The sequence below is a fragment of the Salvelinus namaycush genome, unplaced genomic scaffold (assembly GCF_016432855.1).
Source record: "Salvelinus namaycush isolate Seneca unplaced genomic scaffold, SaNama_1.0 Scaffold2, whole genome shotgun sequence".
Classification (NCBI taxonomy): domain Eukaryota; kingdom Metazoa; phylum Chordata; class Actinopteri; order Salmoniformes; family Salmonidae; genus Salvelinus; species Salvelinus namaycush.
This window is the reverse complement of record NW_024058785.1, coordinates 1,413,238-1,435,651: the sequence shown is the minus strand read 5'-3', so window position 1 is coordinate 1,435,651 and position 22,414 is coordinate 1,413,238.

Here is a 22,414-nt window from a genome sequence, read left to right as displayed (position 1 = left end):
TTTACAAATACTTTGAGGTGTTATTCTCATTTGCAATTGATTTTGATTAGACTTTGTTTACTTGCTGTTTGAGGTGAGAAAAAAATGTGCTTTGAGAAGCTCCACAACTCATTAGTGGTGCAGCGTTAAGACAATCAGAAATACTATTAGACATCCCCAAATGGGCACATTTATAGATCTACATTAGCCCCCAGGTGGCGAAGGTAGGAAACAATATCGTCACCCCGTTGATCCTCAACACTGGGTCCCACAAGGGTGCGTTCTGAGCCCTCTCCATTACTCCCTGTTCACCCATGACTGCGTGGCCATGCACGCCTCCAACTCAATCATCAAGTTTGCAGACAACGCTACAGTGGTAGGCTTGATTACCAACAATGACGAGACGACCTACAGGGAGGAGGCGAGGGCCCTCGGAGTGTGGTGTCAGGAAAATAACCTCTCACTCAACATCAACGAAACAAAGGAGATGATCGTGGACTTCAGGAAACTGCAGAGGGAGCAACAGTCACATGTTAGAAACAGTCACATGTTCAACTATCATCAGCTGATCCAGGAAATCATTTTCTGAATGCCAGTCACATGACAAACATCACGACATGCAACAACCAAAGTGCTTCTTCATTCATTACTCTGGTAAAGACAGTTATGCTGTGCTCCACGTTGGATCCAACATCCCTAACAAATTGATGTTTATATTGTGTTATTGTCTGCTTGATTTACAGTAGGGTCACGTTAGTCTGTTTCGACACGGAGATACTTAGCTCATGTGTAGAGAGAGAACTGTTCCTTAATGGATGGGCTATTGTACTACACACAGAGCTATTTTCCGTTATTCAGGACATTTAGAATGACATCACATTACAGAGTAGCCTAGTGGGATTATTCACAAAATTATCTGGTGATCAGGTTATGAAATGTCATGAAAAAGACATTTTAGTTTCCATGTTTCACCTGTAAATATTAAATTATTTATAGTCATAGGTCCATGTTGTTGTTAGGTGAAGTTATGGGTTCTACAGTAGGTCTATGTTATTGTTAGGTGAAGTTATGGGTCCTACAGTAGGTCTATGTTATTGTTAGGTGAAGTTATGGGTCCTACAGTAGGTCTATGTTGTTGTTAGGTGAAGTTATGGGTCCTACAGTAGGCCTATGTTATTGTTCTTGTATTCACACCAATAATACTTTTCAATACTTTGTAGAATCACCTTTTGTAAATGACATAACCGACGTCAAGGATCGGTAGGATAGTCAGTTTTACGAGGCCATGTTTGGCAGTGTGAAGGAGGCTATAGGAAATAGGAAGCCGATTCTAGATTTAACTTTGGATTGGAGATGCTTAATGTGAGTCTGGAAGGAGAGTTTACAGTCTAACCAGACACCTAGGTATTTATAGTTGTCCACATATTCTAAGTCAGAACCGTCCAGAGTAGTGATGCTTGTCGGGCGGGCGGATGCGGGCAGCGATCGGTTGAAGAGCATGCATTTAGTTTTACTAGCATATAAGAGCAGTTGGAGGCCATGGAAGGAGTGTTGTATGGCGTTGAAGCTCGTATGGAGGTTTGTTAACACAGTGTCCAAAGAAGGGCCATATGTATACAGAATGGTGTCATCAGAGAAACACCCACAGCAAGAGTTACATAATTTATATATAAAGAGAGTCAGCCTGAGAATTGAAACCTGTGGCACCCCCATAGACTACCAGAGGTCCGGACAACAGGCCCTCTGATTTTACACACTGAACACCATCAGAGAAGTAGTCGGTGAACCAGGCGAGGCAGTCATTTGAAAAACCAAGGCTGTTGAGTCTGCCGATAAGAATACGGTGATTGACAGAGTCGAAAGACTTGGCTAGGTTGATGAATACGGCTGCATAGTACTGTCTTTTATCGATGTCGGTTTTGATATCGTTTAGGACGTTGAGGGTGGTTGAGGTGCACCCGTGACCAGCTCGGAAACCAGATTGCATAGCGGAGAAGGTACGGTGGGATTCGAAATGGTCAGTGATCTGTTTGTTCACTTGGCTTTCGAAGACTTTAGAAAGGCAGGGCAGGATGGATATAGGTCTACAACAGTTTGGGTCTAGAGTGTCACCCCCTTTGAAGAGGGGGATGACCGCGGCAGCTTTCAGATCTTTAGGAATCTCAGACGATACGAAAGAGAGGTTGAACAGACCAGTAATAGGGGTTGCAACAATGGTGGCAGATAACTTTAGGAAGAGAGGGTCCAGATTGTCTAGCCCAGCTGATTTTTAGGCATCCAGATTTTGCAGCTCTTTCAGAACATCAGCTGTCTGGATTTGGGTGAAGGAGAAGCGGGGGGAGCTTGGGCAAGTTGCTGCGTGGTGTGCAGAGCTGTTAGCCGGGGTTGGGGTAGCCAGGTGGAAAGCATGGCCAGCCGTAGAAAAATGCTTATTGAATTGCTCTATTGTCGTGGTTTTATCAGTGGTGACAGTGTTTCCTAGCCTCAGTGCAGTTGGCAGCTGGGAGGAGATACTCTTATTGTCCATGGACTTTACAGTGTCCCAAAACTTTTTGGAATTAGTGCTGCAGGATGCATATTTCTGTTAGGAAAGTAAAGGCTAGCTTTTTCAAACTGACCGTGTGTATTGGTTTCTGACTTCCCTGAAAGTTTCATATCGCGGGGAATATTCGATGCTAGTGCAGTACACCACAGGGTGTTTTTGTGCTGGTCAAGGGCAGTCAAGTCTGGAGTGAACCAAGGGCAGACGTCAATTGTTGTACAACATCATGGCTACGCTGTTGGCATCACCTTTTACAGTGGATTTCTGCTGTTGTGGGCCTTTAACCATCTGTCTGTTTATGTTCGTCAAAAGAGAGATCAGGGTCGAGAGTAACGCCGAGGTCCTTCACAGTTTTATTTGACACGACTGTGCAAGCATCAAGATTAATTGTCAGATTCAACAGAAGATCTCTTTGTTTCTTGGGACCTAGAACAAGCATCTCTGTTTTGTCCGAGTTTAAAAGTAGAAAGTTTTCAGCCATCCACTTCCTTATGTCTGAAACACAGGCTTCCAGCGAGGGCAATTTTGGGGCTTCACCATGTTTCATTGAAATGTACAGCTGTGTGTCGTCAGCATAGCAGTGAAAGTTAACATTAGGTTTCCGAATGACATCACCAAGAGGTAGAATATATAGTGAAAACAATAGTGGTCCTAAAACGGAACCGTGAGGAACACCGAAATTTACAGTTGATTTGTCAGAGGACAAACCATCCACAGAGACAAACTGATATCTTTGCGACAGATAAGACAAGGCCAGAACTTGTCCGTGTAGACCAATTTGGGTTTCCAATCTCTCCAAAAGAATGTCGTGAGCGATGGTATCAAAAGCAGCACTAAGGTCTAGGAGCACGAGGACAGATGCAGAGCCTCAGTCTGACGCCATTAAAAGGTAATTTACCACCTTCACAAGTGCAGTCTCAGTGCTATGATGGGGTCTAAAACCAGACTGAAGCATTTTGTATACATTGTTTGTCTTCAGGAAGGCTGTGCAACAGCTTTTTCTAAAAATGTTTGAGAGGAATGGGAGATTCGATATAGACCGATATTTTTTTAAACATTTTCTGGGTCAAGGTTTGGCTTTTTCAAGAGAGGCTTTATTACTGCCATTTTTAGTGTTTGGTACACATCCGTTGGATAGAGAGCCATTTATTATGTTCAACATAGGAGGGCCAAGCACAAGGGTCCAGTATGCAGCTTGAAGGTTTAGAGGCCATGAATATTTTCATCATTGTGTCAAGAGGTATAATACTAAAACACTTGTGTCTCCCTTGATCCTAGGTCCTGGCAGAGTTGTGCAGACTCAGGAGTCCGTAATTTGCTTTCTAATGATCATGATCTTTTCCTCAAAGAAGTTCATGAATTTATTACTACCAAAAATAAATTTTGGATTTTTCTTATTTTCCTCAATTAACTTCTTGGAAAAATAGGATGATCGAGCAGCAGTGAGGGCTCTTCGATACTGCACGGTACTGTCTTTCCAAGCTAGTCGGAAGACTTCTAGTTTGTTGTGGTGCCATTTCCGTTCCAATTTTCTGGAAGCTTGCTTCAGAGCTTGGGTATTTTCTGTATACCAGGGAGCTAGTTTCTTATGACAAATGTTTTTCGTTTTTAGGGGTGCGACTTCATCTAGGGTATTGCGCAAGGTTAAATTGAGTTCCTCAGTTAGGTGGTTACCTGATTTTTGTCCTCTGACGTCCTTGGGTAAGCAGAGGGAGTCTGGAAGGGCATCGAGGAATCTTTGGGTTGTCTGAGAATGTATAGCATGACTTTTGATGATCCTTGGTTGGGGTCTGAGCAGATTATTTGTTGCGATTGCAAAAGTAATAAAATGGTGGTCCGATAGTCCAGGATTATGAGGAAAAACATTAAGATCTACAACATTTATTCCATGAGACAAAACTAGGTCCAGAGTATGACTGTGGCAGTGAGTAGGTCCAGAGACATGTTGGACAAAACCCACTGAGTCGATGATGGCTCCGAAAACCTTTTGGAGTGGGTCTGTGGACTTCTCCATATGAATATTAAAATCACCAAAAATTAGAATATGATCTGCTATGACTACAAGGTCCGATAGGAATTCAGGGAACTCAGAGAGGAACGCTGTATATGGCCCAGGAGGCCTGTAAACAGTAGCTATAAAAAGTGATTGAGTAGGCTGCATAGATTTCATGACTAGAAGCTCAAAAGACGAAAACGTCATTTATTTTTTTGTAAATTGAAATTTGCTATCGTAAATGTTAGCAACACCTCCGCCTTTGCGGGATGCACGGGGTATATGGTCACTAGTGTAACCAGGAGGTGAGGCCTCATTTAACACAGATGTGATTGGCCATGTTTCAGTCAGGCCAATCTCATCAAGATTATGATCATTGACTATAACTGCCTTTGAAGTGAGGGATCTAACATTAAGTAGCCCTATTTTGAGATGTGAGGTATCACAATCTCTTTCAATAATGGCAGGCATGGAGGAGGTCTTTATTCTAGTGAGATTGCTAAGGCGAACACCGCCATGTTTAGTTTTGCCCAACCTAGGTCGAGGCACAGACACGGTCTCAATGGGGATAGCTGAGCTGACTACACTGACTGTGCTAGTGGCTATCGGTGTCCTCATTAGCAGGGAGGAGTTTCTGCATTGAAATGATGTGTCCATCGCCCTCGTACCTCAATTTTGTTAAACACAGAAAGGGGCTTATATTGGAGACCAAAAGTCGTCTGGCACACTGCTTAGAGTTTCAACAACATGAATAACTTATTTCTAGCCTACAATCATCGATGTTACTACTAATGTGAAAACAAGACAAAATATGACTATTGTTGCTCATTTTAAGACAATTGTCAAATAATTTGAACATTTATTACAGACGTCAATTGTTGTACAACATCATGGCTACGCTGTTGGCATCACTTTTTACAGTGGATTTCCGCTGTTGTGGGCCTTTACCATCTGTCTGACTTTGTTGTTCACACAGGAGAGAGACGGGACTACCGTGGGTCCTCTGGGGAGCCTCAACAACCTCATGATGCTGACAAGGCAGAGAAGAGTTTCTCCAGATCAGAACACCTCAAGAAACACCCGCAGAGATCCACAAGGAAGAAATCTCACTGCTGCTCTGACTGTGGGAAGAGATTCACCTCATCAGGAATTAAAATTCATCAGAGAACACACACAGGAGAGAAACCTTATAGCTGTGGTCAATGTGGGAAGAGTTTTAGTCGATTTGGCCATCTGACATTACACCAGAGAACACACACAGGAGAGAAACCTTATAGCTGTGTTCAATGTGGGAAGAGTTTTACTCATTCAACCAGCCTGATATCACACCAGAGAACACACACAGGAGAGAAACCGTATAGCTGTGATCAATGTGGGAAGAGTTTTGTTACATCTGGCCATCTGAAGATACACCAGAGAACACACACAGGAGAGAAACCTTATAGCTGTGATCAATGTGGAAAGAGTTTTGGCCGATCTGGCCATCTGACATCACACCAGAGAATACACACAGGAGAGAAACCTTATATCTGTGCTCAATGTGGGAGGAGTTTTGGTACATCTGGCACTCTGACTCTACACCAGAGAATACACACAGGAGAGAAATCTTATAGCTGTGATCAATGTGGGAAGAGTTTTGGTCAATCTGGCACTCTGACTCTACACCAGAGAATACACACAGGAGAGAAACCTTATAGCTGTGATCAATGTGGGAAGAGTTTTGGTCAATCTGGCCAGCTGACATCACACCAGATAATACACACAGGAGAGAAATCTTATAGCTGTGGTCAATGTGGAAAGAGTTTTGGTCGATCTGGCCAGCTGACAGTCACACCAGAGAACACACACAGGAGATAAATCTTATAGCTGTACTCAATGTGGGAAGAGTTTTGATACATCTAGCTATCTTATTGTACACCAGAGAATACACACAGGAGAGAAACCTTATAGCTGTGGTCAATGTGGGAAGAGTTTTGGTCAATCTAGCAATCTGACTCTACACCAGAGAATACACACAGGAGAGAAACCTTATAGCCTGTGATCAATGTGGGAAGAGTTTTGGTCAATCTGGCACTCTGACTCTACACCAGAGAATACACACAGGAGAGAAACCTTATAGCTGTGATCAATGTGGGAAGAGTTTTACTCATTCAACCAGCCTGATATCACACCAGAGAACACACACAGGAGAGAAACCGTATAGCTGTGATCAATGTGGGAAGAGTTTTGTTACATCTGGCCTTCTGAAGATACACCAGAGAACACACACAGGAGAGAAACCGTATAGCTGTGATCAATGTGGGAAGAGTTTTGTTACATCTGGCCATCTGAAGATACACCAGAGAACACACACAGGAGAGAAATCTTATAGCTGTGATCAATGTGGAAAGAGTTTTGGCCGATCTGGCCATCTGACATCACACCAGAGAATACACACAGGAGAGAAACCTTATATCTGTGCTCAATGTGGGAGGAGTTTTGGTACATCTGGCACTCTGACTCTACACCAGAGAATACACACAGGAGAGAAACCTTATAGCTGTGATCAATGTGGGAAGAGTTTTACTACATCTAGCAATCTGACTGTACACCAGAGAATACATACAGGAGAGAAACCTTATAGCTGTGGTCAATGTGGAAAGAGTTTTGGTCAATCTGGCCAGCTGACATCACACCAGATAATACACACAGGAGAGAAATCTTATAGCTGTGGTCAATGTGGAAAGAGTTTTGGTCGATCTGGCCAGTTGACATCACACCAGAGAATACACACAGGAGAGAAATCTTATACCTGTGGTCAATGTGGGAAGAGTTTTACTACATCTAGCAATCTGACTGTACACCAGAGAATACATACAGGAGAGAAACCTTATAGCTGTGGTCAATGTGGAAAGAGTTTTGGTCAATCTGGCCAGCTGACATCACACCAGATAATACACACAGGAGAGAAATCTTATAGCTGTGGTCAATGTGGAAAGAGTTTTGGTCGATCTGGCCAGTTGACATCACACCAGAGAATACACACAGGAGAGAAATCTTATACCTGTGGTCAATGTGGGAAGAGTTTTACTTCATCTAGCAATCTGACTGTACACCAGAGAATACACACAGGAGAGGAATCTTATACCTGTGGTCAATGTGGGAAGAGTTTTACTTCATCTAGCAATCTGACTGTACACCAGAGAATACACACGGGAGAGAAACCTCATAGCTGTGATCAATGTGGGAAGAGGTACACTGATAAAAGATCTCTGATTAAACATCAGAAAATACATGGAGTTGTTTCATGATATCAAAGAATTAATGTCACAATGTAAAATGTTTTAACATTGTAGTAGGAGTATTTTAATGATGTCATAATGTAGAATGTTTTAACATTGTAGTAGGAGTATTTAAATGATGTCACAATGTAGAAGCCTAAATGTTTGTGATTTAACAAAAAGTGACTAACACAAAAAGATCTGCGATCTATTTTCTACAAATTGTCCTCTAATCAGGGATGTACACATTATTCCCATATTCTGTGTGGTTTTTGAGCTGTTAGTTTTTACAGGACGCGTAACCTCATCTCCCTTCTGTCACACAATTAATTTTGACATGATATCGATGAGTGATGACAAATAAGGGTTGTGTTCGTTTGTTTAGCGACCCCTACATTTAAATGCATCACTCCAAAATGTAGCTGACAGTTTTCTGCAGGTTGTCATCTAACCAGTGAGGTTAAAGATATCTCCCATTTCCATGTGTTTGTTTAGTTGTGTTAGTTTCAACAGCACCTACAACCTGATTTCCCCCCTAATCGATATCAGTGATTTATTGCTACTTGTCAAAAACAACAGCGTTTCTGGTGCTTGTGCAGTTTATAAGGAGCTTGTTTTAAAAAATATTATTATTGTGGCAGATGTTTGTGTATATACCACATGTTAGGTTTTCAATTTATCCCAAACTGTTTCTGCATATTGGTTATTGATTTGGACATGTTAAAACTGTGTTTTGACATTGGGCTATCCTACCAAGCAACTGTGCAACCAAATATTTCATATTTACATTTCATGTAACATTTGGTAATGATAATTATTTATGCAACCAACTGATAATTATATTGACATTGTTGCCCTGCTTTTAGAATATCAAGGTTAATTCTCAGATGTGCCAACCCAAATGTACTAGAGCATGACATTGGGGACTGGGACCCGATCCAACAACATGCCTATCTAGTGAACTCTGAAAAGAGAGAGAAGCTCTGCAGTGAGGTGGCAAGTTACTACGGATATTGCAGGAGTTTCCTCTTGAAATCAGACATGTCTGTGGTGAGAACAACCTGGTTGCTGATTGTCTCAAGGGGGGCAGTCAAAATGTTTTGTGTTTTGCGTTTAGCCAGTGCATTGCCATGGATCACAGTTTATTTTTACTGCACGTTTTTCCGTATTGGAGATGAGTTTTGTTTGGGCTCGTTCCAAGGGGACGAGAGTTCTAGAAGCGAGTGAGTTTTAGGAAGACGAGAGTTCTAGAAGCTATAGAAAGAAAAATCTTTGTGGGAATAATAAAAAATAAATATTGTTTTTAATTGTTGTTTGCCAGTAGACAGACACCATGTTTATATTGGTGAAGGTGAAGCATTGTAGTTGATTATAATGTGAAATGGAAGTTGTTTTCTGTTGTTGGTGAGCAAACTCTTAAGGTGTTAGTTAGTCTTTGGTTTTTCCATTTATGTTTTGAGGTTGGACTTTGGCACGTCTAGCTCTTTTAGCCCGTATAGCTCGTCAGCATGTAGGATGCACTGATTGGTGTCACCTCGTTAGTCAGTATGTGTTACACCTGTGCTGGCTTGTCTATCTCGTTAGTGGGAAGGTGTTTCACCTGAGCTGGTCCAGGTTCTATTTAAGAGTGTCTGGCCCAGTGCTCCAGTTGTCTTGATAGATGTGGAGAGTCAACACCTTTAGTTGCTCCACCTTTTTGGTTTGCTTCCTGTCTTTAAGTTTGTTGTAGGTTTTTCTTTTTTTTCTTTTGTTTGTCTCTTCTTGGGCAGATTTAGTGGGTCTCATGGTGGGTGTCTTTTATGTCCCAGTTGTTGTTACTAGTCAACTTTCAGTCGACACCCCCATAGTGTCTTTGAGAACCCCTCCTAAAAAACAAGCTTATATTTTGGGTTGGATATTGCTTTCAATTCGTGTTTTAATCAATGGCATTTCCTTAGAATGCTCATTGGTCTTTCAGTTAATCTTCTGTTTTTTTTATCCTGTTATTTTTGTGTACTAAGTATTTCTGTTTATTTCCATTGTTTTCTCCTGTGAAGCCATTGTGTTGCATCCATGTCTGAAATGTGCTGTATAAATAAAGCTTGATTTGATTTCAACAAATGAACCCAATGACTGACCAATCAACAGACCCTCCATCTTAGTATGAAAAACAGTATCTATCCCACTTTTCCAGCCTGCTGAAGGCGTGGTGGAGTGGTAAACACCACCCCCGGCTCTACCAAGGGCTTGAGGTGGTCTCCCACAGCTCTGCTGGTGGAGTGGTAGACACCACCCCCGGCTCTACCAGGGGCTTGAGGTGGTCTCCCACAGCTCTGCTTATGTCATGTTCTGTGGCCTTGCCGTTCCATTTCTTGACTGCCCCTGCAACACAGAAAGAAACATATTTAGTCATATTATATAAAACACTCAAAGTAATGGATATGGAGCATCTATGGACTCAGTTACACCTGGCACCTAAATGTGACTTTTGTTATCTGATCACTCCAAGCTGAATTAGGTTCAGATCTACCAGGATGTGCCTTTGACAGTCTGGATGCAGTCAGGTCACCACATATAAATAAGCAATGTAAAGAGATGGGGTGAATGAGTGGGGGAAAGTACATTCTATACAAATGACCTTCATAATAACAATCAACTAATGTGTGTGCCTGAGGGGAAATTAACTCTCCTACTGACAAAATGGGTGAGAAATTACACCAAAACCAGCGGACAATTTGCACTGCTGCTGAAAAACATCTCCACAGCATGATGTTGCCATGACCACCGCTTCACCGGGATGGTACCGATTTTCTCCAGACATGACACATGACATTCAGGCCAAAGAGTTGGTTTAATCAGACCAGAGAATCTTGTTTCTCATGGTTAGAGTCCTTTAGGTGCCTTTTGGCAAACTCCAAGCGAGCTGTCATGTGCCTTTTACTGAGGAGTAGCTTCCGTCTGGTCTCTACCATAAAGGCCTGATTTGTTGGAGTGCTGCAGAGATGATTGTCCTTCTGGAAGGTTCTCCCATCTCCACAGAGGAACTCTGGAGCTCTGTCAGAGTGACCATCGAGTTTTTGGTCACCTCCTTGACCAAGGCCCTTCTCCCCCGACAGCTCTAGGAAGAGTAATGGTGGTTCCTAACTTATTCCATTTAAGAATGAGGGCGGACACTGTGTTCTTGGGGACCTTCAATGCTGCATACATTTTTTGGTACCTTTTCTCCAGATCTGTGCCTCAACACATTCTTGTCTCAGAGCTCTACGGACAATTCCTTTGACCTCATGGCTTGGTTTTTGCTCTGACATGTGTCGTGGCAGAATCAGATTTATCTAGGTAACATAGATAGATAAGATGTTATTTTCATCATATGCTTGTGAGATACTTGTCATTAGAATCTTCTGAGCTAGGGATTAGTAACTTGGGGCCAGAGAGGGGAGAGGTCAGGCTTGTCTTCATAAGTCAATGTATATGTTAAACCATGTGGTGCTATGTAGAATATCAGAAGGGGAGGAGGACAGAATTAAACGTTGTTTTCTTATGGGAACGTTGTTTTCTTATGGGAACGTGTCTGTAACTATTCCTAAACCATGTGACGGGATGGAGTTATTAATTGGGGAACCAGTTAGTTATCTCATACAATGTCTGTACGCCAGTCACTCCCTACTTTTCTCATAGGGGGAAGGAGTTTGGCAGTGTTTGTAACCATTGTATTTCCCATCCGAGGTTGCCCTTATCTTGACCTAGTATTTGACCTAAGAGGCTCACTGTCTGATTTTGAGTTTGTCCAGGTTTGGGAGTATCTAGAAATGACAATTGATATATGCCATTGGATGAGGTAATGTTTTGGTAGACAGTGAAGTATCAAGCATGAGATTTAAACCTTGTCTTGGGAGATCAAACTGAACGATGATTTATAGCTGATGCTGTCTAGCGATAGGACACTCCTCTTTCGGGTAAAGGATTCTTTGTAAGTTGAGAGGGGTGTACCTTGGCTATAAATGAAACTAAGAATTGTTTTGTAAGCACTCTCAGAGAATTCATTTATAGACACTGAATTGATCTGAGAGTCATTAAAGGGCTTTGGTGAAGCTTGTATATATATTAAAGATGGAATATATAATTTAACTCTGACTTGTGTGTGGTTGGCTCTCTCTCGCTCTCTTTATTGAGTAATACAGGAAATTACCACGACACATGCACTGTAAACTGTGGGACTTTATATAGACAGGTGTGTGCCTCTCCAAATCATGTCTAATCAATTGAATTTACCACAAGTGGACTCCAATCAAGCTGGAGAAACATCTCAAGGATGATCAATGGAATCAGGATGCATCTGAGCTCCATTTCGAGTCTCATAGCAAAGGGTCTGAATACTTAAGTAAATACATTTGCAAAAATGTTTACAAACCTGTTTTTGGTTTGTCATTATGGGGTATTGTGATGTCATTATGGGGTATTGTGATGTCATTATGGGGTATTGTGTGTAGATTGATGAGGGGGAAAATATTCAATTTTAGAATAAGGCTGTAAAGTAACTGAATGTGGAGAAAGTGAAGGGGTCTGAATACTTAACGAATGCACTGAAGAGGACTGGCCACCCCTCATAGCCTGGTTCCTCTCTAGGTTTCTTCCTAGGTTTTGGCCTTTCTAGGGAGTTTTTCCTAGCCACCGTGCTTCTACACCTGCATTACTAGCTGTTTGGGGTTTTAGGCTGGGTGTCTGTACAGCACTTCGAGATATTAGCTGATGTACGAAGGGCTATATAAAATAAAATTGATTGATTGATTGATTGACTGTATACAGCTGGCAGAGTTTTCTATCATGTCAACAGAGAAACCTAGATTCAAATACCTAGATGTGTGTGTATTGGGTATACGTTGTGAAATTATTAGATATTACTTGTTAGATATTACTGCACTGTCGGAGCTAGAAACACAAGCATTTCACTACACCCCCAATAACATCTGCTAAACACGTGTATGTGACCAATAAAATGTGATTTGATTTTGATTTGAAATAAATGTCCTACTTATCAAAGGTGCTTTTGGCTGGGGTCAAAATGACTCCAAAGGATTTGAATTTGTTAAAAGTCCATTTTGATACAGAAACACTAAACCATGATTTAGATTTATTAACAACCATTTGATTGTGGGTGTAAAGCTTGTTTTAAATTCTCACTCATTAAAAACGAATCAATCAACACATGCTTCTCTTTGAACGACTTAATATAATATTCAACTTTTATGAAATAAATGAAAAATAAACTTTTGGTTCATCAACTGCGTTGCCCACTCCAGTCAGCAGATGGCGATGTGCGTCTTTTAGGTTCAGGCGACGTTGCCAGTGTGACGTATAATCTAGTGGACGGGACGCTCCTTCAACAACAGCTAGTCAGACACCTCCGTAGCTTTCTAGCAAACATAGCTTCAACATTCACGCTCTTTACAATGTTTTGGTGTATATTAGGCGCTGTGTATTAAACACACTTCTGTCGTATGTACTTGTTGGCCCATTCAATTATATATTTACGTTGTTTGTCAGCTAGCTGGTTTGCTAAGTTAGCTTAGAACTAGGCTAGTCGCTAATGCTAGCTAGCTAACATCTCCGACCATGAGTTCACTAAGCTACTCTCCTCCTGCTACAGAAGTGGAGGTCTGCTGGACGCAGAAAGAAGTTCTCGTTAAAGAGGAGGAGAAAGATGTTACAATACAAAATCAAGTAGAGGGTGAGGATGTTACCGTGAAGGAAGAAGAGAAAGACGTTACGGTGAAAGAAGAGGAAGACGCATTCAGAGTGAAAGAGGAGGAGGATGTTACAGTAAAAGAAGAGGAGGATGCAGTTTTTGGTGTGAAAGAGGAGAAGGAAGAGGAGGCTGTTACAATATTAAAACACGTAGAGGGTGAGGCTGTTACCGTGAAAGAAGAGAAAGACGTTACAGTGAAAGAAGAGGAGGATGCAGTTTTTGGAGTGAAAGAGGAGGAGGGGGAGATGACTGTTACATTGGAGGAAGAAGAGGAGGTTGGATATCCGTTTAACACCAGTAAGTACCGTCTCTGCAGTCGTTGAACCAATATGCAGTAAAGGGGTTCTACACTTTAATGTTGTTCTGTAGGAATGGCTGAAGCTACACTGTAACGTGTAGAACGTCAAGAGTGGACCATCAACAAAACGTTAACAATTGATCAAATGCATCCAATGACAATGCCTGAAATACTGTAGTCCTCAATATCTCCTATTAGATTAGCCCAATATGTAGTCTTAAAGGGGCAATCAGCAGTTGTTACATCCATTTTGGGACTTATACATTAATGATATGTACCCATTGTTTCTTGAAGAAATCACTTATAAATGCCTCATGAGCTTAGTTCAACTGTCGTACCCCATCAGAACCCAAAATATAAGCTTATATTATCTCCAATGTTTGTCAGTAAATATAAACAAACACTGTATATCCTCAAAACATGGTTACAACTATAGTGTTGGTATCATGGATGGTTGCATTTCTCCAGCACCATCCCTCAGCTTTTTACCGAAACGGGCAGGGAGTACGCTTTGTTATTCTGTCTACTGCTGATTGCTGCCCCCGTTACTCCTCAAGGTCCAAGGACTGTATGTTATTTTCAGAGGTAGACTGGCTCTGGCAGCTAAAATAGTCAAATATTCCATCTAAATGTGAATCCATTCTCAATTGCGATACATTTCTAGAAACATAAATCGCTGTACTTTCATATCAATTCAGAATAATTTGCCATCCAGGACCTATATAATAGGCGTGTCAGAGGAAAGCCCACAAAATTGTCAGAGACTCCAGTCACCCAAGTGACTGGAGTATAGACTGTTAGAAGTATAGACTGTTCTCTCTGCTACCGCACGGCAAGTGGATCCGCAGCGCCAAGTCTAGGACCAAAAGCCTCCTCAACAGCTTCTACCCCCAAGCCATCAGACTGCTGAACAATTCATAAAATCACCACCGGACAATTTACATTGACCACCCCCCTCCCTTTTGTGCACTGCTGCTACTCACTGGTTGTTTGTTACCTATGCATAGTCACTACACTCCCCTACCTTCATGTACAGATTACCTCAACTAGCCTGTAACCCCGCACACTGACTCAGTACCGGTGCCCCCTGTATATAACCTCCACACTGACTCAGTACCGGTGCCCCCTGTATATACCCTCCACACTGACTCGGTACCGGTGCCCCCTGTATATAGCCTCCACACTGACTCAGTACCGTTGCCCCCTGTATATACCCTCCACACTGACTCAGTACCGGTGCCCCCTGTATATAGCCTCCACACTGACTCGGTACCGGTGCCCCCTGTATATAACCTCCACACTGACTCGGTACCGGTGCCCCCTGTATATAGCCTCCACACTGACTCGGTACCGGTGCCCCCTGTATATAGCCTCCACACTGACTCGGTACCGGTGCCCCCTGTATATAGCCTCCACACTGACTCAGTACCGTTGCCCCCTGTATATAGCCTCCACACTGACTCAGTACCGGTGCCCCCTGTATATAGCCTCCACACTGACTTGGTACCGGTGCCCCCTGTATATAACCTCCACACTGACTCAGTACCGGTGCCCCCTGTATATAGCCTCCACACTGACTCGGTACCGGTGTCCCCTGTATATAACCTCCACACTGACTCAGTACCGGTGCCCCCAGTATATAGCCTCCACACTGACTCGGTACCGGTGCCCCCTGTATATAGCCTCCACACTGACTCAGTACCGGTGCCCCCTGTATATAGCCTCCACACTGACTCGGTACCGGTGCCCCCTGTATATAGCCTCCACACTGACTCGGTACCGGTGCCCCCTGTATATAGCCTCCACACTGACTCGGTACCGGTGCCCCCTGTATATAGCCTCCACACTGACTCAGTACCGGTGCCCCCTGTATATAGCCTCCACACTGACTCTGTACCGGTGCCCCCTGTATATAACCTCCACACTGACTCGGTACCGGTGCCCCCTGTATATAGCCTCCACACTGACTCAGTACCGGTTCCCCCTGTATATAGCCTCCACACTGACTCGGTACCGGTACCCCCTGTATATAACCTCCACACTGACTCGGTACCGGTGCCCCCTGTATATAGCCTCCACACTGACTCGGTACCGGTGCCCCCTGTATATAACCTCCACACTGACTCAGTACCGGTGCCCCCTGTATATAGCCTCCACACTGACTCGGTACCGGTGCCCCCTGTATATAACCTCCACACTGACTCGGTACCGGTGCCCCCTGTATATAGCCTCCACACTGACTCGGTACCGGTGCCCCCTGTATATTGCCTTGTTATTGTTATTCTCATTGTGTTACTTTGTATTATTACTTTTTATTTTAGTCTACTTGGTAAACGTTTTCTTCTTCTTGAACTGCACTGTTGGTTAAGGGCTTGTAAGTAAAGCATTTCACAGTAAAGTCTAAGTTGGTGTCTTGACGGATTTGTAAAAAACGTTTTGTCATAAAACACTATATACAGTGGGGCAAAAAGTATTTAGTCAGCCACCAATTGTGCAAGTTCTCCCACTTAAAAAGATGAGAGAGGCCTGTAATTTTCATCATAGGTACACTTCAACTATGACAGACAAAATGAGGGGGAAAAATCCAGAAAATCACATTGTCGGATTTCTTATGAATTTATTTGCAAATTATGGTGGAAAATAAGTATTTGGTGCATTAAGACAATCAGAAATACTATCAGACTTCCCCATATGGGCACATTTATAGGCCTACATTTGTGTGCAGGCCAGGTAGACTAGTCCTACTTCTATATGTGTAATCAGGTAGACTAGTCCTACTACTGTATGTGTAACCAGGTAGACTAGTCCTACTTCTATATGTGTAACCAGGTAGACTAGTCCTACTTCTATGTGTGTAACCAGGTAGACTAGTCCTACTTCTATATGTGTAACCAGGTAGACTAGTCCTACTTCTATACGTGTAACCAGGTAGACTAGTCCTACTGCTATATGTGTAACCAGGTAGACTAGTCCTACTTCTATATGTGTAACCAGGTAGACTAGTCCTACTTCTATATGTGTAGCCAGGTAGACTAGTCCTACCTCTATATGTGTAACTAAGTAGACTAGTCATACTACTATATGTGTAACCAGGTAGACTAGTCCTACTTCTATATGTATAACCAGGTAGACTGGTCCTACTTCTATATGTGTAACCAGGTAGACTCGTTTTACATCTATATGTGTAACCAGGTAGACTAGTCCTAACTTTATATGTGTAACCAGGTAGACTAGTCCTACTTCTATATGTGTAACCAGGTAGACTAGTCCTACTTCTATATGTGTAACCAGGTAGACTAGTCCTACTTCTATATGTATAACCAGGTAGACTAGTCCTACTTCTATATGTATAACCAGGTAGACTAGTCCTACTTCTATATGTGTAACCAGGTAGACTAGTCCTACTTCTATATGTGTAACCAGGTAGACTAGTCCTACTTCTATATGTGTGTAACCAGGTAGACTAGTCCTACTTCTATATGTGTGTAACCAGGTAGACTAGTCCTACTTCTATGTGTGTAACCAGGTAGACTAGTCCTATTTCTATGTGTGTAACCAGGTAGACTAGTCCTACTTCTATATGTGTAACCAGGTAGACTAGTCCTACTTCTATATGTGTAACCAGGTAGACTAGTCCTACTTCTATATGTGTAACCAGGTAGACTAGTCCTACTTCTATATGTGTAACCAGGTAGACTAGTCCTACTTCTATATGTGTAACCAGGTAGACTAGTCCTACCTCTATATGTGTAACCAGGTAGACTAGTCCTACTACTATATGTGTAACCAGGTAGACTAGTCCTACTTCTATATTTGTTGTTATTTAGACTAGTCCTACCTCTATATGTGTAACCAGGTAGACTAGTCCTACTTCTATATGTGTAACCAGGTAGACTAGTCCTACTTCTATATGTGTAACCAGGTAGACTAGTCCTACTTCTATATGTGTAACCAGGTAGACTAGTCCTACTTCTATATGTGTAACCAGGTAGACTAGTCCTACTTCTATATGTGTAACCAGGTAGACTAGTCCTACTTCAATATGTGTGTAACCAGGTAGACTAGTCCTACTCCTATGTGTGTAACCAGGTAGACTAGTCCTACTTCTATATGTGTAACCAGGTAGACTAGTCCTACTTCTATATGTGTAACCAGGTAGACTAGTCCTACTTCTATATGTGTAACCAGGTAGACTAGTCCTACTTCTATATGTGTAACCAGGTAGACTAGTCCTACTTCTATATGTGTAATCAGGTAGACTAGTCCTACTTCTATATGTGTAACCAGGTAGACTAGTCCTACTTCTATATGCGTAATCAGATAGACTAGTCCTACTTCTATATGTGTAACCAGGTAGACCACCAGGTCATTATAACCACCAGGTCATTAGAACCACCAGGTCAGGGAGAAGAGCCTCACTCTGACCTCTGTCGAGTTGAAGTATCTGCTCTCCAGTTGAAATTTCAGCTCTGGTGCAGATGTGCCCATCTGCTCTCCAGGTGTAGACCCAGGGGGCCCGTTTAGAACCTTTTTAGGACATTTCGAGATGACAGATGTTTGTGTTTGGTCTATTAATGTACCTGTGAGTTGAAATTTTTATCATTTTTGCATTTTTGACAAAATTAGACTCCTTTAAAGTGCCAGTTTTTCGCTCAGGTAGGGTATCAGCCCTTTTCACTCCCTCTCTCCGCCTCTCTCCCTTTTCACTCCCTCTCTCCGCCTCTCTCCCTTTTCACTCCCTCTCTCCGCCTCTCTCCCTTTTCACTCCCTCTCTCCCTTTTCACTCCCTCTCTCCGCCTCTCTCCCTTTTCACTCCCCTCTCTCCCTTTTCACTCCCCTCTCTCCGCCTCTCTCCCTTTTCACTCCCCTCTCTCCGCCTCTCTCCCTTTTCACTCCCTCTTTCCGCCTCTCTCCCTTTTCACTCCCTCTCTCCGCCTCTCTCCCTTTTCACTCCCTCTCTCCGCCTCTCTCCCTTTTCACTCCCTCTCTCCGCCTCTCTCCCTTTTCACTCCCCTCTCTCCGCCTCTCTCCCTTTTCACTCCCCTCTCTCCGCCTCTCTCCCTTTTCACTCCCTCTCTCCGCCTCTCTCCCTTTTCACTCCCTCTCTCCGCCTCTCTCCCTTTTCACTCCCTCTCTCCGCCTCTCTTCCTTTTCACTCCCTCACTCCGCCTCTCTCCCTTTTCACTCCCTCTCTCCGCCTCTCTCCCTTTTCACTCCCTCGCTCCGCCTCTCTCCCTTTTCACTCCCCTCTCTCCCTTTTCACTCCCTCTCTCCGCCTCTCTCCCTTTTCACTCCCTCTCTCCGCCTCTCTCCCTTTTCACTCCCTCTCTCCGCCTCTCTCCCTTTTCACTCCCTCTCTCCGCCTCTCTCCCTTTTCACTCCCTCTCTCCGCCTCTCTCCCTTTTCACTCCCTCTCTCCGCCTCTCTCCCTTTTCACTCCCTCCCTCTCCGCCTCTCTCCCTTTTCACTCCCTCTCTCTCCCTTTTCACTCCACCTCTCTCCCTTTTCACTCCACCTCTCTCCCTTTTCACTCTCTCTCTCCGCCTCTCTCCCTTTTCACTCCCCTCTCTCCGCCTCTCTCCCTTTTCACTCCCCTCTCTCCGCCTCTCTCCCTTTTCACTCCCTCTCTCCGCCTCTCTCCCTTTTTTCTCCCTCTATCCGCCTCTCTACCTTTTCACTCCCTCTCCCTCTCTAAGAACTTCCCATTTGAATCAATAAGAATTGCAGTTGTGGGTGACTATCTGGGTGGAGCAGACTGGGAGGCTGGTATTCTGACCTGGGCTGGAGCAGACTGGGAGGCTGGTATTCTGACCTGGGCTGGAGCAGACTGGGAGACTGGTATTCTGACCTGGGCTGGAGCAGACTGGTAGGCTGGTGCAGTGTCATCAGGCTGTGTGGTGGAGGCCATCCTGTTCTCGGGTTCTGCTTGTGTTATGCCAACCACCAGGTCATTATAACCACCAGGTCATTATTACCACCAGGTCATTATAACCACCAGGTCATTAGAACCACCAGGTCAGGGAGAAGAGCCTCACTCTGACCTCTGTCGAGTTGAAGTATCTGCTCTCCAGTTGAAATTTCAGCTCTGGTGCAGATGTGCCCATCTGCTCTCCAGGTGTAGACCCAGGGGGCCCGTTTAGAACCTTTTTAGGACATTTCGAGATGACAGATGTTTGTGTTTGGTCTATTAATGTACCTGTGAGTTGAAATTTTTATCATTTTTGCATTTTTGACAAAATTAGACTCCTTTAAAGTGCCAGTTTTTCGCTCAGGTAGGGTATCAGCCCTTTTCACTCCCTCTCTCCGCCTCTCTCCCTTTTCACTCCCTCTCTCCGCCTCTCTCCCTTTTCACTCCCTCTCTCCGCCTCTCTCCCTTTTCACTCCCTCTCTCCGCCTCTCTCCCTTTTCACTCCCTCTCTCCGCCTCTCTCCCTTTTCACTCCCCTCTCTCCCTTTTCACTCCCCTCTCTCCGCCTCTCTCCCTTTTCACTCCCCTCTCTCCGCCTCTCTCCCTTTTCACTCCCTCTTTCCGCCTCTCTCCCTTTTCACTCCCTCTCTCCGCCTCTCTCCCTTTTCACTCCCTCTCTCCGCCTCTCTCCCTTTTCACTCCCTCTCTCCGCCTCTCTCCCTTTTCACTCCCCTCTCTCCCTTTTCACTCCCCTCTCTCCGCCTCTCTCCCTTTTCACTCCGCCTCTCTCCCTTTTCACTCCCCTCTCTCCGCCTCTCTCCCTTTTCACTCCCCTCTCTCCGCCTCTCTCCCTTTTCACTCCCTCTCTCCGCCTCTCTCCCTTTTCACTCCCTCTCTCCGCCTCTCTCCCTTTTCACTCCCTCTCTCCGCCTCTCTTCCTTTTCACTCCCTCACTCCGCCTCTCTCCCTTTTCACTCCCTCTCTCCGCCTCTCTCCCTTTTCACTCCCTCGCTCCGCCTCTCTCCCTTTTCACTCCCCTCTCTCCCTTTTCAGTCCCTCTCTCCGCCTCTCTCCCTTTTCACTCCCTCTCTCCGCCTCTCTCCCTTTTCACTCCCTCTCTCCGCCTCTCTCCCTTTTCACTCCCTCTCTCCGCCTCTCTCCCTTTTCACTCCCTCTCTCCGCCTCTCTTCCTTTTCACTCCCTCACTCCGCCTCTCTCCCTTTTCACTCCCTCTCTCCGCCTCTCTCCCTTTTCACTCCCTCGCTCCGCCTCTCTCCCTTTTCACTCCCCTCTCTCCCTTTTCACTCCCTCTCTCCGCCTCTCTCCCTTTTCACTCCCTCTCTCCGCCTCTCTCCCTTTTCACTCCCTCTCTCCGCCTCTCTCCCTTTTCACTCCCTCTCTCCGCCTCTCTCCCTTTTCACTCCCTCTCTCCGCCTCTCTCCCTTTTCACTCCCTCTCTCCCTTTTCACTCCCTCCCTCTCCGCCTCTCTCCCTTTTCACTCCCTCTCTCTCCCTTTTCACTCCACCTCTCTCCCTTTTCACTCCACCTCTCTCCCTTTTCACTCTCTCTCTCCGCCTCTCTCCCTTTTCACTCCCCTCTCTCCGCCTCTCTCCCTTTTCACTCCCCTCTCTCCGCCTCTCTCCCTTTTCTCTCCCTCTCTCCGCCTCTCTCCCTTTTTTCTCCCTCTATCCGCCTCTCTACCTTTTCACTCCCTCTCCCTCTCTAAGAACTTCCCATTTGAATCAATAAGAATTGCAGTTGTGGGTGACTATCTGGGTGGAGCAGACTGGGAGGCTGGTATTCTGACCTGGGCTGGAGCAGACTGGGAGGCTGGTATTCTGACCTGTGCTGGAGCAGACTGGGAGACTGGTATTCTGACCTGGGCTGGAGCAGACTGGTAGGCTGGTGCAGTGTCATCAGGCTGTGTGGTGGAGGCCATCCTGTTCTCGGGTTCTGCTTGTGTTATGCCAACCACCAGGTCATTATAACCACCAGGTCATTATTACCACCAGGTCATTATAACCACCAGGTCATTAGAACCACCAGGTCAGGGAGAAAAGCCTCACTCTGACCTCTGTCGAGTTGAAGTATCTGCTCTCCAGTTGAAATTTCAGCTCTGGTGCAGATGTGCCCATCTGCTCTCCAGGTGTAGACCCAGGGGGCCCGTTTAGAACCTTTTTAGGACATTTCGAGATGACAGATGTTTGTGTTTGGTCTATTAATGTACCTGTGAGTTGAAATTTTTATCATTTTTGCATTTTTGACAAAATTAGACTCCTTTAAAGTGCCAGTTTTTCGCTCAGGTAGGGTATCAGCCCTTTTCACTCCCTCTCTCCGCCTCTCTCCCTTTTCACTCCCTCTCTCCGCCTCTCTCCCTTTTCACTCCCTCTCTCCGCCTCTCTCCCTTTTCACTCCCTCTCTCCGCCTCTCTCCCTTTTCACTCCCTCTCTCCGCCTCTCTCCCTTTTCACTCCCCTCTCTCCCTTTTCACTCCCCTCTCTCCGCCTCTCTCCCTTTTCACTCCCCTCTCTCCGCCTCTCTCCCTTTTCACTCCCTCTTTCCGCCTCTCTCCCTTTTCACTCCCTCTCTCCGCCTCTCTCCCTTTTCACTCCCTCTCTCCGCCTCTCTCCCTTTTCACTCCCTCTCTCCGCCTCTCTCCCTTTTCACTCCCCTCTCTCCCTTTTCACTCCCCTCTCTCCGCCTCTCTCCC